This window comes from Aulostomus chinensis, chromosome 2, assembly GCF_037954235.1.
Source record: "Aulostomus chinensis isolate RoL2024-O1b breed Wild chromosome 2, RoL_Achi_v1.0, whole genome shotgun sequence".
Taxonomy (NCBI): domain Eukaryota; kingdom Metazoa; phylum Chordata; class Actinopteri; order Syngnathiformes; family Aulostomidae; genus Aulostomus; species Aulostomus chinensis.
In genome coordinates this window covers 11,804,965-11,819,605 of record NC_141321.1, presented here as the reverse complement: position 1 = coordinate 11,819,605, position 14,641 = coordinate 11,804,965, and the positions used below count along the sequence as shown (strand labels likewise).

The window sequence follows — 14,641 nt, the reverse complement described above, 5'->3', positions numbered from 1 at the left end:
GGGTGATGACACCTGTAGTTATTCCTGGTCATTCATCTCACCCTTGACCAGCTTTCACCAGTCTCACCCACCAGTGTCTCATTTCTCTCTTTATGTTCACACCATCTTTTTCCTCTCTCCACCTGCCTCGACTCATGGCTCGGATCAAGGCCATCCACCCATCCCTCCCTCCATCCATCCATCCATCCTCTCACTCTTCTACACTGGCTCTCATTAACCCTGCTGATTCCTGCCGGTCTACAGTACATTGCAAAATAAAAACAAAAACAGTCTTGTCGAGTGTATTTCTCTGTTTTTGTGTCCGAAAACACCAAAATGAGACAAAACCAGTCGACTAGTTGTGTTTCAGTAAGACAGAGGGGCTCTTCTTAAAAACCATTTCATCTTTTTTTTTTCGACAAAATCTCATATACGTGTTGCGCTAGCAGATTATTTTTCTTACTTGTCAACATTTTGGTTTTTGGCAGAACATATTTGAGGGACGGGAAGGACAGCGCCCCCATTGAAGCACCACTTCATCGTGACCGGCCTTTAGAGTCAAGCAGTGAATGTGGACTGTTAAGACTCAGAGGAGAAGAAAAATGGCAGGGAGAAAGGCTAAAAAATAACTAGCTGTAAGTTTTTGATCAGGTTTTTACAGGTGAGAGGGGGCATTGAAAATGGTGTATATATATATATATATATATATATATATATGTATATATGCATCTGATTCTCAAATGGATCGTTACAGTACGATCTGTTGAGGACCGACCCTGCAGAGGGAAGTGCTCTCCACTCTGCTCTCACTCAGAAAGGAAAAAAAGGCTCCATGATCAAAAGCGGCAGTTGTCTTCTCTAGCAGCAGGAAAGCAGGAGCTCCATGTCAGACAGAACTGTTTTCAAGCTGCCATGAGTGATCAGTAGAGCGACCTGCCTTCCTAGACGCAGCACGTACTCGCCATGCTGCGCTCACGACTCCCCTCTGTGCCTTGGCTTTTCTTGCACAGCCTCAACTCCCAGTAGCTCTTTTACACAGTGCTTTCAAGCTAGGAATATTATACACCCCGTTGTCTATATAAGAGTATGGGGAGAACAGATCGACGGAGGCTGTAGTGGCGCTGAATCAACGGCTGTGTGAAATGAACCGCTGGAAAAATTCATGGCGGTGGAGTTTCCACATCACCCGCCTTTTGTGGATTGTACAGTAAAATTATCATGGCTGACACAGTTTTTCAGAGCAATGTCTTTGTGGAAAACTCGGCTCCTCACACATCACGTCCTGAGCCTCCTCACCACTCGTCCTGCTCCCCGCTAATGTTCTTGTGTGACCTCACAGGGAGTTTGCTGTGGCTCTTTTTATTTTTTTTTTTAATGACATAAATCTCTCGGCAGACAAGCAAAGCAATCAGTCATACTGTCGTATTCACATCCAGCCAGCAGATGTCTGACACATTTGAGGTGAGACAGGTGTTCCATCCTGCTGCAGGGGGTCCTAGAGGCTCCTACCAGCCAGCAGGACATGCTGTGATTGCGGTGGATGTCACAGGTCCAATAGGTGGTCCTAGGGAGGTCCCAGTGGACACTTTGACAGCCTGATGTCTGTCCATTCTCACTTCATGAAGTTAGTTATCCATCTTGCTCGCAAGGGCAACCAGCAATCAGAGCTCAGGGACAGAACATAGCTTTGAATGAAATATAAACGTATCACAAGCGTCTCTGAAAAAAAAGCAACAACTGGCAAAACTGTGAATTTATTTCAGTATGGTGTCATCAGACAACCCCATAGAGGCACTTGAGTTTGTCTCCATAATCAAACCCTATAATGTAAGCGTATCATGTTTCAACAATGGTGGTCATATTGATTTTCAGTCTTTATTACTACAGTATAGAGGGCAGTTAAAATCTTACTTCACTGTAGAGCCTCATTGACCCACACAGCCCTGCTCGCTCTCCAGCCCATCTGTGTGCACGAAATATGAGCACAGAGCCGTTGCCCACAGGTTTCCCCGGCTGATGGAGCATGTCTGGTCAGCAACAAGAGCTGAGGGCCGTAGTCAGAGGTCCATTTTTTTCCCCCTGCAACCAAATGATCAATCAAAACTTGAGGAGTTGTAAACATTCACAAATAGATTAAAAAGGTAGCCAACTTAAACTGGCCCTTTTCTGCCCCGCGCACCCATTCATGAGGATTTGTTTGGCTCTAATGTGACAGGTCAATGCGTCCTTGTTGGCCCAAAATTATACCGAAGTGCTCTTCCCGTTTGCAAAGTGCCCCTCTGGTGACTCTAAATATTCCCATAACTCTCCACAAGAGAGAAATCCTCTTTGTTTCTTTTTCACCATTGCTCCTCCGAGAGTCTGTGCACGCCACTAGAGGTCAACGACGCCTGCCGCCATCTAATGACCACTGGGAGGCTGTTCCAGTGGAGGAAAAAAAAAAAAAAAAGCAAAAAATGGGCAACAGTGGAAGAGCAGAAAGTGCCTCCCAACTTCAGCTCAAGACTGCTGATGAGGGTTGGAGGAGGAGCATTAGATGAAAACCACCACTAGGGTGTATTTCAGAGGCCCTGGGCCGATGTTGAGATGGGTCCAGGGCAGGAGGAGCTGCGGCGTCTCCTAGAGGACGGCAGAGACGAGGCCATCCTTGACTCCAGGTAATTGTCTCATTTGTCATGTTGCTCCTTCAGTTGTTACAAAATGTGAAACAAAGCTCAGCTGCAGCTGAGCCAAAACAAAATATATATCCTGGAAGAACAACAACTCTGATGAGTTTAGAATCAACTGCTACTACTGTCAGCTTTGTATCCTGTTCTATTAGTTTAGCTGAGTCATGGTCAGCATTTTGGAAACGTCTGCTGTCTTTTACCACAGGAAGGTGCCAAGTGATCCATCAAAAGTCAGGACATCAAGACTTTCATCTTCAAGTGTCACTTCACCCTAAAAGGTTTCATTTGCCTTTCAAGACCTCACGGTTTGGCGTCTTGATCTCGTGGAGACGTTTCTTCCTCCTCTCAGGTACGTAGTTTTTGCATGAAGCTAACAGCGATTGATGGTTAACAACAGCAAAAGGTAAAAAATAAACCCAACAAAATGTCTGACTATTTGAATGCAGGTCTGTTTGTGACTCCCAGTATCTCTAAAAACAGACTGGGATGTAGAGCCTTCAGTTTCCGGGCTCCTCTACTATGGAACCAGCTCTCTCCATGGGTCAGAGAGGCAGACACTTTAACTACATTTAAGTCCAGGCTTAAGACTTTCCTCTATGACAGAGCCTTCAGTCAGGACTGGTTCAGGTAGCTCTGAACCATTGATAGCTATGCTGCTACAGGCTTAGACTGCTGGGGGACACATCAGGTTACATGGAGCCCTTCCCTCCTCTCCTCTCCTCTCCTCTCCTCTCCCCCTCTCTCCTCCTCTCCTCTCCACACATTTTGGAACTGTCATTACCATTACCTGTTGCACTTTGTAGTTTGGCCGTGGTGTCTCACAGTCTCTCTGTGTTTCCACAGATCCACTGGAGCTCCATCTCTCTGCACCAACTGCTGCCTGCATCACCCCCCTAACCTCCCCTTTTCCCCTGCTTTTAAACCGGCCTGTGCTCCCCTCCCATGGACCAGTCTGCCATCCAGTCCCCCCATTAAGCTGGCCCACTCTCCTTGCCTACCAGAAGCTTCCTTCTTCAGTTGTTGTGAACATTTACATGTTTCCCACATTCTGCTATAAACTGTTTTCTTGTCTGTAACAACATCTACTGCACGTCTGTCCCTCCTGGAGCCCTCCTCTGTTGCTCACCCTGAGGTTTCTCTGATTTTTCCGTGTTAAAAGGGTTTTCGACTGAGTTTTTCCTCAGTCGATGTGAGGGTCTAAGGGCAGAGGATGTTGTTATGATGCCTATTGCCTATTTTCTTATAATGGAGTAAGAAAAAGTCACGCAGGAGGTAAAACTCGTCTCTGAGACACTTAAATGTGAGGATTTGAGAGGCAGATTACACGTTTTGAGCAATGTCACACTTATCCTGAATTTGCTCATCTTGATTTTCGCGGGACCGACAGTTGAGTTTCACTGACCTGAGCCTTCAACCCGAGCAACAGTGACCTGCAGCGTGTTCAAAGAAGAACGACAAGGCTCTTCACCTCGTCACAATTACTAGTATAACTCACTCAGTGTATTTCTTGATGGCTCCTGGACTTTGCTAAGTCATTTAACGTCATAAACTGCATCGACTTCCTGAAAGCAAAGCCAAACTTAAACCTACATTGGCCAGAAGGCCTCACTTTCAAGAGGAAGTCAGATTGTATCACAAAGAAAATACGCCTCCATTTGAATTTATTACCTCAGCAAACAGTTTCCTTGTGAGTTGATGGTCTACAACCCTAGTTTCTACTCATCTTTTGGAATGATAAACTTTATAAAATACCCTACTAAGAGTAAAACTGACAATGATTGAAGCAGGATGTGCTAAAATAAAAAATGAAAATGACCATCCAGCTTGCGGTTAAAAGATTAACTGATGATGAGTGTTAAATCATTTTCTCTTTTATTAAGTCCGGGATAATGTGATGATTTCATTTGATTTTCTGAAATTGCCACTGGATGAGTTTTCATAACGCTACTGCTCTCTGACTCAAGATCAGTTAGTGTTTCATCTCTGATTTAAAGGATTTCTATTACACATCAGATTGCCCTGGATGGGTTTGTTCATCTGTTTCGACGTCCATCAATATTAGGATGAACAGTTTAATTTGTGTTTATTCCATCACAGGTCTAATCTGAGCACCTGGTTATTTACATCAAATTTACAACACTATTATATTTGTACCCTCGGCAGTATTTTTTTTTTAATGTTAATCAGAGAATGGAATGCTTTGGGGCGTAGCAACGTTGTGATTGACTGTGTGCAATCACTCCAGGATGTCTGGCTCCATCGAAGCGCCACCCTCTTAACCAAATGTGTCACCTCCACTTGCTTTCAGTGGTTTCTGCCAAAATGCCAACAGAATCAAGCTTTTGTGTGGATAAAATGACAGACAGTGAGAAATGACTTCCAAGGCCTTGTTGTGATGTTTTTTTTTTCTGACCTTGAAGTTCCATCTGTGTGTTATTTTGTTGCAAGTAAGTTCCAGAAGGTTCCTTTATCTTGCTCCTACACTTGTGAGCCGTCAGCTCTTTGGTGGCTGGATGTTGTGCTGTGGATAGATGGAGGAAAGTCACTCCACTGACCCTTTGGTAATTGAATCAACAAAAGTACAGTCAATATTTTTTAATTAGTGTTATATGAATTACGCTGAAAGTGCAAATTATAGTCAAAACACTCCAGAACCAGTAGGTGCATTTAGACAGGCACCTGAAGAGTTTAATTATGTGATTACCAAAGGTACGCTCGTCTGCATTAATCAACAAATGTATGGTAAATGCACGTAAATATACAATTCTCCCTTCATTTAGTCCTTTCAGCCAATCTCAAGGCAGCAGGACATAAAAATTGATGCAGATAAAGCTGATGCAGTTTCATTGTAGCCCTCATGGAAACCTATGCTGTGCTGCAGGAATGACATGTTATTGTAGGCCAACCCAGAAGTTAGCATGGGCATGGAATGTTACACTTGAGTTTGGATCATTGCTACTGAATATATAAATTCAGTAGCAATGAGTATTCAAATTCCCATTCAGTCAGTTTCAACACCTGGAGGACCACGTCATCATACGATACACGGAGAAACAAACCTACTTTGTTTTGGAAAACAATATTCAGAACACCACTTTCAAGCAAAAGCTAACGTTATGCTATTAACCTTATGCTATCAACATCATACACCACGGATACACGACTCTGACAGGTTCGTCAAAATAAATTTAGCCTTTCTTCTGTTTTTGGCGTAACAGTGTTTTATGTTTGTGACTCAGTAGTCTTAATGAGCAGTTGCAAACTCTGTTGAGATGAACAAATGTAAAAATTCAGGATTATGGTTTTATGCCGTGGAGAACTAAAATGAGAAACATATCTTGGGTTAACCACAGATCCAATTTCACTCATTTACCCACAAGTCACATTTACTCAGTGAGGAGGAAAGCAGAAATTCTGCAACGCTAACCTGAGTATTTATTTTGGCTTAAACTATGTTTGAAGGGATTCATGTGTTTATTTTCCTGACGTAACAAAGAACAATGCCTTAACTGTCATGTCACACCTTTTTGCCAGTTAACAAAGGGTGTGGAATATTTTGTTAACTGGCAAAAATATTCCACACCCTTTGTTAACTGGCAAAAGGGTGTGACATGACAGTTAACAAAGGGTGTGGAATATTTTGTACCACAGATTTCCAACAGCATTCCGAGTCCAATCTAATGCCAAGCATCACCAGGACAGGATAACATTTATCCACTTAACACATTTAATGTAATTTAACCTGTGGATAAGAGAACATTAGTTCAACGTAAAAATGGCAAACATGTTTGGATAGAATGTATCTTCTTCCATCAATGTCAGGCAAAACAAAGATGATTGTTTCTTGCATCATAACCCAAACTCTGACTGTGAGAATAAAACCAAGCAATGAATACTTTTTCTCTTGATGGATCCTCGGGTGGGACCAAGACTGAGCAGAATACAAAGTTTAGGGAAGAAACCTACAGACATCAGACTGCCTGATATTAATCTTTGTCCACCTCACCCACACATTTGTTCCAGCTTGCATGTTGTTCTTTGTGCTTTTAAAGATAATTTGACTTGCTGAGAATACAAACTCAGTTATGCATTTTAAAATAACATGCCTGACATAGCTGATGGCTGAGTAGAGGACATATTTTTCTTGACATGAAATCTGTGGTGGAATTGCTGACGCCTTCTTAGTGGCGACAGAACTGTAAACACTTCCAGACTGAGCTCTTACCCAAATAAAAATATTTGGCGTATTATAAAGTGAGGGCTTGTGTTTCAGGCTTTAAAATGTCAGATGTCAGATAGTTTATATGACAATCCAGTAAGCAGGCAGTCACCTGACGTGGATTAACTGTATGCTTAATTTAGCAACACTTTAAAATCACTCAAGAGGCAGTAAATATTTATGACATGACTGGAGCTTAGAAATATCCTGCTCAGTGGATTATTCTGTCCAATAATTTGCAGAAACTTTGTTTTCTCCTCCTGTGACACGGCCCACGTTGTGTCAATACAGTCTAACATGGATCCCCATCACATCCCCTGGCAGCCATGTTGAGTCATTGATTTTAACATAATTTGAAATATCTCATTCTGGAGATGGACTTGTTTCATATTTTAGTCAACTGTTCACCCACATGGTTCCCTCATGTAGGGGGTTTCATTTAAGTAATGGGCAATCTGAATGGTGTACCTCCTGTGACAGCCAGGGTGGATTTTGTATGCAAAGCATCTGTTTATGACAGGAGACCAGTGGCAGGTTGCTGGAGAGAACACCGGAGTAACAGCCCATCAGCGGCCAGGTGTATGTTTCTGATGGAGGCCCAGCCAGGCCAGGGACTGGCTGATAGTGGGGCTCTGTGGATAAGGGCCCCAGGGGGAGTGTTGAAATTGAGAATTTAGAAGAGGTTTGATTCCGCAGGGCCCAGACTGCAAGTGGTGCATGTGCGAAGCCACCACTGGTTGATCTGCTAGTGTTGCCAACTTTGTTTCTAGAGCTGGTGACTGTCCAGGCCGCGGTGACTTCCATTGTCACAGGATTTTTTTCCTGGTCTTTGGGAGAGGGTTTGTGTAGACACGAATACATTTTAGGGTGATGTGAAAGCCCGTGACTCCGTTACTCAGTTGACATCCTTGATGGGCAGCGGGCCACCAGGGCAATAACCTCATGGTGGACAAAGTCTCTCCCCTTGTTAAGAATCTGGTCTATTCTCTAGTCTCACCGGATCAGATGGAAAGCAATGCTGGAGAAGTGATCTTGTTGGGCAGACAGTGGCCAGAGATCTCCAAACTTAAAACCCACCAAGACCTCCTCCAGAAGCCCCATCTTCAGACAGGCCTGGTGGACAAGTCGGCTGGTAATCGATACTCCAACTTCTGCCTCAAACATAATGTAAAAGATGGTGAAAATTAATTGCTACCTTTACTTCTGTTGCTGTAATCTGTCTTTTTGCTTGCCTGTTTGTTTGTTTTTTTTGTCCAAAATGAACAAATGTAATCGCTCCATTCCCAGCCTATTTTTCTATGTTCATTTCCTGTTCAGTCAGCAGTCAAAATGATTAACTATACAGGTGGAGAAATGACATCCACAGCATTTTTACGTAAGAGGTTGGAGAGCTGTGTATGAACAGTGCACAAATTACTAAAATCAATCACTGACTGAGTGATGGAGACACATCAGCCTCACTGATACAGGATGTAGCGGACGATCCACACCTACACTAGTGATGACCACGCCACTTGCAGAGAGACAGACGAGTGGTACGTGAAGTATTCTCACGCCCTCCTCCTGCTGCCAAGGACTGAGACCACAGTCAGAAAGAGGATGTCACTATGAGCTCAATTTTCAAGGTGCTGCTGGAAACAAAGTGAGCATGGCGCAAACACTTTTAAACTTTGTTGCAGAGTGCACAAGTGCAGGCACAAGCCTCAGAAATGCTCTCCTGCCACGCAAAACACAGTCAGTGAGTGGATTCAACAGTACCACCGCGTCTTACGTGCTAGGCCCTTAAGGGGGTTCCTTTTGGTGGCTGAAGATAGAAACTCTGCTCCTAATTCAGCATTGCATCCATCATAACGATCCGCAGACAGAAGGGAAACATGAAAAATGAGGAGACTTCAGCCTGGTTTCCATCTCACTGAGAAGTGAATGTTATGCGAGTTCGTAGAAACAGAAACATGAATTACTGTAGGTGCATCAAATGGGTGACGCAGATAAACTACGCTGGTTTTCTCAGAAGACGACCGTACAGACAGAGTTGCTCTGTTTTTATCGTGAACACATTGATTGAAGCAAATAAATCATCATATTTTTGTGTAGTTGTAACAAACACCGGGCACTGTGGGTCATCTAATGTGTTCCGGGAGTCTTTTCTGTTAACAGCACCCCATCAGTGTTTCGGGACGTCCTGATTTAAGCACTGGGTGAAGTTTTTGATTTTGAATGAGGAACCTTATTGCAACCTCCAGTGACGAATACAGTTTGTTGCTCTTGTTGCTGTTTTAGAGGCATCTCCTTAGTGTGTATTCAAATTAGTGTCGAAGCCTCGCTGTGTGGCCAGGAGTGACAGGAGTGACATTTTCAGTCCTGTCCCGTCCTGTCCAGTCATGCTGTCTGTGCTGAAGAGGTCACTGAAGGTCAAACTGCCACTACCACTAGATTCAGCATGTCATCATGGAGGAAAGCATATCTATGACACGGTGAAGGTAAAAGGTGATAAATGGAAGCTGCTTTCTGTTAGATATGAGGATTTTTTTTGTTTGCGTAGCGTTAACTGGGTGACGTTTCTGCTTCCTGTGAATGATAACAGTTGGACTCAGATTAGATCTTAAACTTGACAGGTGTGAAATCAGCCCTGTCACTTTGTCCCATCAGCAGGATTATTTTTAGGGATGCTCTCACTTCGCTTTGCTTGAAGGGGCGCAACAGATTCAGCAGACTTACCCTTGCAAACCATGCATATTATATCCTATGTCTTTAATGTCTTAGCTGGTTTTGTTTTGTTGCTCAGTGGCCTGAAAAATATACAACCTGGCAGTGTCATATCAGTGTTGCCGGGCAAGAAAAAATTCCCAAGGAGGTACTGAAGAAGGTGTATGGACTAAGAAAAGGTAAATTAAAAGTTCCTTAGAAGGAGGGGGACTGGGCACATGTGAGCCTCATCTTCAACAGGCATGAGGACGCTCCACTGCTGGGGAGAAGACCAGAGGCCCCCGTGGGGGATGAAGTATGAACTAATTACCGTGTTACCGTCTGGTACCATCTAGCTACTGAAAGATTTAATTAGTGGTGGGGTGCTGGTCTACAGTAGAAGTCCACACATCCACAGATGGGACATTTTATAAACTATGGAAATTGGGTGGATCTCAGCTCTGATGGGTCCCGCCACGTCTCCTCAGCCTGGACTGACAGTGCCTCTCACCGTCAGGGTGACTGTACATACAATCTACCGTTGTTAACAGCTGTTTTTTAACAACGCCTGAAAGCCGAGTGACAAGAGAATCACTCTGCTGTGTCATCTAAGCTTTCGTGTTGATTACTTTGAGTTTGATGTCAACAGTTTGTAATGGAGTCAAAGATTATGCAGGCTGGGAAGGAATCAACAGATCAATACTCTTGGCTGTATTTCTGCTCCAAACATCTCTATTTAATCAGTGTATTTAAAATTCCATTCTTGGTCTGTTTCAGGCCCCTGAGCCAGTAGTTAATTGGTTTGTGAGTCAGTGGGTTTATACCTGGAACCTGCAGGATACCACAGGATCACATATGACCAAGTGTTGTAGAAGTTTCCCCAGGTTCTACTTGGTCTCCATCGTGTTCCGGCTCAATGCTGTTGCTGCTCCACCCACCGACAGTGTTTCAGACTCGTCCTGTTTTGCCAGCTCAGGAACTGATTTATGTGTTTCTGTCTGTTTCTGTTTCTGGATATTGTTTCTGGGTATTGTAGATAAATTTATACATATATTTGCTTAAACTGTAGATTAATCCATACATATATATTTGCTTAAACTTTAGTTAAATTTATACATATATTTGCTTAAAATAAGAGTGCAGGAAACACAAGGCAGTGAAGCACAGACCAGATTGTATAAGAGTGAACACAGGTGAAAAGTCACAGCAGGGAATGGCAGGAGTGTAGCTCATGGCTAGCATCACTCCCTCAAGCTAATCAGGTCAGAACAGAGTCCACAGAATTTCTACGGTAGCACGAAGTAGTGGGAGTCAGACGTAGACAAGAGCAAGGTCATGAATCGGGAAAAGAGAGGTTTTTGTCTTCACAGCTGCAACAAGAAGTATACAATGGGAACAGATGGTGCCGGCACGCGGTCAGACAGAAGAATCTGCAAAATAACACGAAGATCAAAAATACACACTTGCACGCATAAGTGATCACATAAGTACGGAGCCCGTAAAGGGACATGGGGGAAATCTATTTTTATCTATTTAAAAATCTTTTTTTATCTATTTAAAAAAAAAAAAAAAAAAAGGACAAACTTTTGCAAGATCTCGCAAAGGTTTTTTCTTTTAAAGTAGCGTCAATGAACCGGAAGTAAAACAGACACAAAGCGATGGAGGAATACACACATAACCCGTGGGAGAAGTTTATTGACTTTTATTTTGGTATTGGCCTCACACCTCTTCATCAGCGTAATGTCCTCTTTTGGGCTCTCTCTTGAGAGCAAGAACACTCCAAATCGTCCACCATAATTGCAACTCAAAAAACCTCTCCCATGGGTTATTTGGTGCACTCATGGGTGTGCTCCATTGTTGTGTCTGTTTTGCTTCCGGTTCACTGACACTGCTTGAAATGGAAGAAGAAGAAGTTCGTCCTTTTTTTTTTTTTTCACCCATTAATATTTTTCCCCCACGTCCCTTTAGGGGCTCCGTACATAAGCACCTCCTTGTAACACATAAAACTGGAGAGATAGTTTGATCGTTGGACTTCTTGCCCCAACGCCAGGGACGACGCATCTGCGTATGCTGACTCCAGGATAAGGGAAGAGCTCTGTATTATTTTCTGTGAATCTGAATAAATTCTTTTGAACTAACTCGAAGGTGTCCTCCCAAGATTTTGAACAGCGCCATATATACTCTGTGGGTCCTTCTTATTGATGAATGATAACTTGTTGAAAAATTCCTACAGTATGTAGGTTAAGGGTACATTTGGTCTTGCTCGCTTTGTGGTTAGTGCTTTATTTTGAAAACTGACTGGATTCACTATGCCGGCAGTGTAAGGACTTCCTGTTTGGCCCAATGTGCTCCGAGCAACTTGATTCATATTCTCCCATGTGTCTGGTGGAATTTAGGGGCAATATGAGCGGCGCATGTTACCCCTGTGTCTCTGCTCCTGAGAAGCAATCGTAAAACAAAACTTTAGCATTGGCGACACATGCTCAGAACACATTCAGAAAGAATAAAAGTGACATAATAGATAGTGAGGTACTCAAACCAATAAAATACCCTACAGCTGTAAAAAGATAGCAGCAACAGAGAAGTTGAAGCTTAAGCCTTAAAGGTAATCTATCTCTCTGTGTTACAGCATCATCAGCCTTGAATGTGTGTCTGCTCCGGTGGGTGAAGGAGGGAGTGTGTTCAACAGACGACGGCATCATCGGAGAGGATGATAGGCAGGTTAGTGTAAGCTAAACCTAATTTTTCTTCTTTCCCTCAGGAAGTGTCAACTTTCCTGGCAAATGAAGTAAAGAAAGAATTTCTTTTTGTGGAGAAGTTGATTTAATCTTTAAAAGTGCCGATAGAAACATGACACATAATGCTTTAAGCAAAGGATAGTCCCCCGTGGAGTACCTTGTAGAGTTTGTTGCCAAGGGCAAGTTTACTGAAACTTCCTGGATAGATGGAGTATCACCACTGCAGAGCAAACCGGAATCCTGTACAGTTTGGTACAGTGAGTTCACTTCATGCTTATTCCACCTGTGCGTTTCACTGCAGGAGAAATTGATGAAGGCCCCATCCTTCTCCTTCACCATACGTCTGCATGACTAATGAGGTAAGCCAAGACGGCTGCTGTGCAACTCTCAACAAAAGATTAGGAGAGAGGACAAGAAGCCTTCTCTTCTGAGGGAGAAATCTTACGCTTGTTCAACCTGCCCACGTTACCGGCTGTTGTTATCCGATCTAAAGACACGCACAATGGCGTTCAGTGTTGATGCAGTTGTGTAGAGAATGAGAGACGGCATGGCGGGTAGTGAGACGGGTCAGGGTGAGGGGGTTGTGATCAGGCCGCCGAAGTGTTTGTCTACCTTCTAATTAAAAACTGATGAATTGAGCACCCTGCAGGCTCAGAGAGTGTCCACATTAGCAGAGGGTTTTCTCGTCCAACAGAAAGACTCTCTATTAAAAACAGGCGAGTGACGTGAAAAGATTCACTCAACTGAACTCTGCAATTATCAGGTGAAAAGATTGCAAGGTGGTGGTTAAATCACAACTTCTACATTAGTATTATCGCAGAGTTTAGCACGGTTACATTTCCACACACACTAAGGGTGTAGAGCAAATTCTGCTGCGTGTCAAATAAAACAACCTTCAGTTAAAACAACCAACTTTAATAGAGACGTATTTTATGTTGATGGCACTGTGACTCTGGAGGCAACAGGAGATTAAAAGTTTGATTCTCACTTAACGGGTGTTGTAACTGTGCTTCACCATCCCTGGAGTAAAGTTCAGACTATTTGATGGAGGAACCCCGACCATAACCCAGCATCGAGTGGGAGTCAGATCCAGTTTTTACGGGGGTGTATGCCGGGTGTGTAGACAAGGGCCGACGGGTGGTGGCGGACCATTACCATTGGTGCAGAGGGGTGAGACCGTGGGGAGGCTGTCAGGGTGATATTCACAGGGAGGAACTTGATTTGTTGAAATTAGCCAATAAAAGTGAATATGCATAACTGGCTACTTTCAGTTTGCTCTCACAAATGAATGTAGACTTCTATCTCCTGGTCAGACTTTCTAAATATTATCAGACCAAACTGATTAAATTTAGATTTGAATCATTTCACCAAGTTTGTGTGATGACAAAAACAGTTTATTCACCATTTTACAACCAGATGAATACACAGTTACGGAGCTACGGGAATCAACTCCCTCCAGTTCGTCTTTAGCCTTTTTTTTTTTGACAAGTTGCATCACAGGACAGCTGGGGGACGGGCAGAAAAATCAGAAGAACCCTTTGGATCTAAGGTAAAATGAGTATACACACACCTGAGTGCAGGACAATTCAGCAAACATTGTGTTTTTACAGGAAGAGAAAAATCATTTAGTGTAAAAATACTCTTTAAAGTAAACTAAGAACCGTTACCACAAAGACAAAGGGTGAATATTTAATTCTGACAAAGAGCAGAAGTGTGGTGTGCTGGGTGGGTGTAGAGAGGTGTCCCTCTGGTGCTCTTCGGCTTCCAAGTCAAATTAATATTAAGAAATGAAATAACAAAAAAAAAAAAACGAAGGCACTCAAGAGGGTGATTAACTTAAAAATCCTTTAATAGATCGTGGCTACTGGGTTACAACCATGCCAGCGGGCCTTCATCAACCTGAACTGATCCCCTCTGAACTGCTACTGATGTAGCAAATGTAGTGTCATGAAGTCGCATCACGATTCAGCTGAGGAAACCAGATGTCATTAATATCAGTTTTGTCAAACAATAATGAATTCATAGGAAAAAAAAACGCCATAACATTTTCAGATCACCTGGGCGCACTGGTGCAGGACGTTGTTCAGAGAACCCCGATGTCGACGTTAACATATAGATACATGTTAGTGCATCGAACAGCATGTGACACTGTTCTAATAATAATTGTTAAATAACAATCTTCTGATTGTTTTATATCTATTCTTCATTTTAGAGGACATACAGAGATGGCGCTCACTCCTTATATGGTGGTGGTAAGGCTACTGCGGCACCTGCGGAAGTGTTTCAGCTATCAGAGACTACAAGTTAGTCTGTCGGCACACAAAGATGAAAACGCTGCACACGTGCAGGAA

At 43.1% G+C, this 14,641-nt stretch overlaps 1 long non-coding RNA gene across 1 annotated transcript; it reads left to right on the top strand.

Moving 5' to 3' along the window:
• The first annotated feature begins 2,157 nt into the window (after positions 1–2,157).
• On the top strand, positions 2,158–3,748 carry LOC147269076 (uncharacterized). Its single transcript, XR_015111282.1, has 3 exons — positions 2,158–2,636; positions 2,854–2,997; positions 3,492–3,748. It is a non-coding gene; the product is annotated as an uncharacterized LOC147269076 (long non-coding RNA).
• The last annotated feature ends 10,893 nt before the right edge of the window (positions 3,749–14,641 follow it).